Source organism: Penaeus vannamei, chromosome 10 (assembly GCF_042767895.1).
Source record: "Penaeus vannamei isolate JL-2024 chromosome 10, ASM4276789v1, whole genome shotgun sequence".
Lineage (NCBI taxonomy): Eukaryota > Metazoa > Arthropoda > Malacostraca > Decapoda > Penaeidae > Penaeus > Penaeus vannamei.
This window is the reverse complement of record NC_091558.1, coordinates 34,394,054-34,396,553: the sequence shown is the minus strand read 5'-3', so window position 1 is coordinate 34,396,553 and position 2,500 is coordinate 34,394,054.

The window sequence follows — 2,500 nt, the reverse complement described above, 5'->3', positions numbered from 1 at the left end:
AATAGGACATTTCTTTCGCTAAATTCATTGAAGTAAGGATATAACATGGATGAAATGAGTAAGAAGCAAGTGATTTGAAGTAAAGAAGGAAGTAGGTTAAGCGTATTAAAAAGGGAAGTATGAAATGTATCAGATGTAAGTAGTAGAGAGAGCAAATGGAGAAAATAAGAAGTAAATGCTTTCATTATGTAAGTGAAAAAAATATGAGGCTAAAAATTCATATATCTAAGAAGTTAAGGAAAAAAAGAAAATACTTAATGAAGAAATAAACAAGTTCAATAAAGCATATTAAGGTCAAATGTAAACAGAGTAAAATAAATGTTATCGAAGTAAAATGAATAATAAGAAATAACTGTAAATCAAGTAAAAATAAATATAAAAAAATGAAGAAAATACAAAACGTAAACAACAACCGTAAAGTAAAAAGTAAAAAAATAGAAAAAAATAAATCAGAAAGATTCATATAGATAAAATAAAATGATGAAATCCAAACGGTACAATTAAGCAATCTGACAAAGAGTTCACTTAAATATGAAATAGGAGGTTGCTTCATTTCGCCAGTACTTTCAGGCCTATAATTTTGCTTCCACTTTCATACTTATAATCGTCATTGTCGGGAGCCTCCTGACCCGAGCCAGTTGGTCGCCGAGTAAACAATGGAACTTTCATTATCTCCTGTTATTGTTCATGTTCTTTTTTTGTGCTTCACTTTCTTTTTTCCTTGTTCTAGTTTTTTATTTTCTTTCTCCTTCTTTTTCTTCTGCTTTTTCTTCTGCGTTTTTTCCCTCTTTCTTACTCTTTTTTCTCTTCCTTTGGTTTCCCCCTCTTTCTTTTCCCTTCTTCACTTTCTTCACCTTTCTCTTCCCCTTCCTCTTTCCTTCTTCTTCCTCCCCCGCTCTCCTTCCACCGTCTCTCCTTCTTCTTCCTCCATTTTTTATTTTGTCTTCCACTTATCACAGTGTCCTCCCCTTCTCCTTCCCTTCTCTTTCCTTTTCTTTGCTCCGTCTCTCCCCTCTCATTCTCTCTCTTTTCGCTCTCGCTACCCCGTTTCCTCTCTCCTGCCCCTCCTCCTGTTCCACTTATTCTATTCTTTCTCCTCCCCCTTTCGCTTCTCTTTTTTTCCTCCTCCTCTTTCCCCTATTCCTTCTTCTCTTGTTCTTCTTCTTTCCCCCTTTCCCCTCCCTCTGTTTTTCCCCTTTCCGCCTCCCTTTTTTTCTCTCTCTTGTCCTTCCTTCCCTCTCCTCTCATGCATAACTACTCCCTATACCAATCACCTATTTTCCCCCCTTTCTCTCTCCCTCCCCCTTCTCTCTTTTCCCCTTTTCTCAATTCCCCTCTTTCTCGTTTTCCTCCCCCACCTCTTCTTCTTCTCCCTCTTCCCCCACCTCTCTTTCTCATTTTCCTTCCCCCCTACCTACTGCTCTTCTTCCTCTCCCCCCCTTCGTTCTCGTTTTCCTTCCCCCCTACCTACTCCTCTTCTTCCTCTCCCCCCCCCCTTCTTTCTCGTTTTCCTTCCCTCGTACCTACTCCTCTTCTTCCTCTCCCCCCCTTCTTTCTCGTTTTCCTTCCCCCCTACCTACTCCTTTTCTTCCTCTCCCCCCCCCCATCTTTCTCGTTTTCCTTCACCCCTACCTACTCCTCTTCTTCCTCTCCCCCCCCCCTTCTTTCTCGTTTTCCTTCCCCCCTACCTACTACTCTTCTTCCTCTCCCCCCCCCCCTTCTTTCTCGTTTTCCTTCACCCCTACCTACTCCTCTTCTTCCTCTCCCCCCCCTTCTTTCTCGTTTTCCTTCCCCCCTACCTACTACTTTTCTTCCTCCCCCCCCCCTTCTTTCTCGTTTTCCTTCCCCCTACCTACTCCTCTTCTTCCTCTTCTTCTTCCCCCTCCCCACGTTTCCTCCTCCCCCCCACTCTTTTTCGTTTTCCTTCCCCCCACCTCCTCTTTTTTCCTCTTCCCTCTCCCCACTTTTCTTCCTCTTCCTCCCCCCCCTCTTTCTCGCTTTCCTCCCCCCCCACCTCCTCCTCTTCTTCCTCTTCTTCTTCCCCCTCCCCACGTTTCCTCCTCTCCCCCCCCCCCTCTTTCTCGTTTTCCTTCCCCCCACCTCCTCCTCTTTTTTCCTCTTCCCTCTCCCCACTTTTCTTCCTCTTCCTCTCCTCCCCCCCCTCTTTCTCGCTTTCCTCCCCCCCCCACCTCCTCTTCTTCCTCTTCCTCCTCCCCACTTTTCTTCTTCTCCCTCACCCTCTTTCTTGTTTTCCTTCACCCCTACCTCCTCCTCCTCTTCTTCCCTCTCCCCACCTTTCTTCCTCTTCCCCCCACCCCTCTTTCTCGCTTTCCTCCCCCCCTCCCCCCACCTCCTCCTCTTCATCCTCTTCTCCCTTCCCACTTTTCTTTCCCTTGCCATTTCCTCTCCCCCCTCCCCCTCCCCACTTTTCTTCCTTTTCCTCCACCCCCCCCCCCACCAACCCCCTTCACCCCTTCCTCGTTAGCGTGTCGCCATCTAT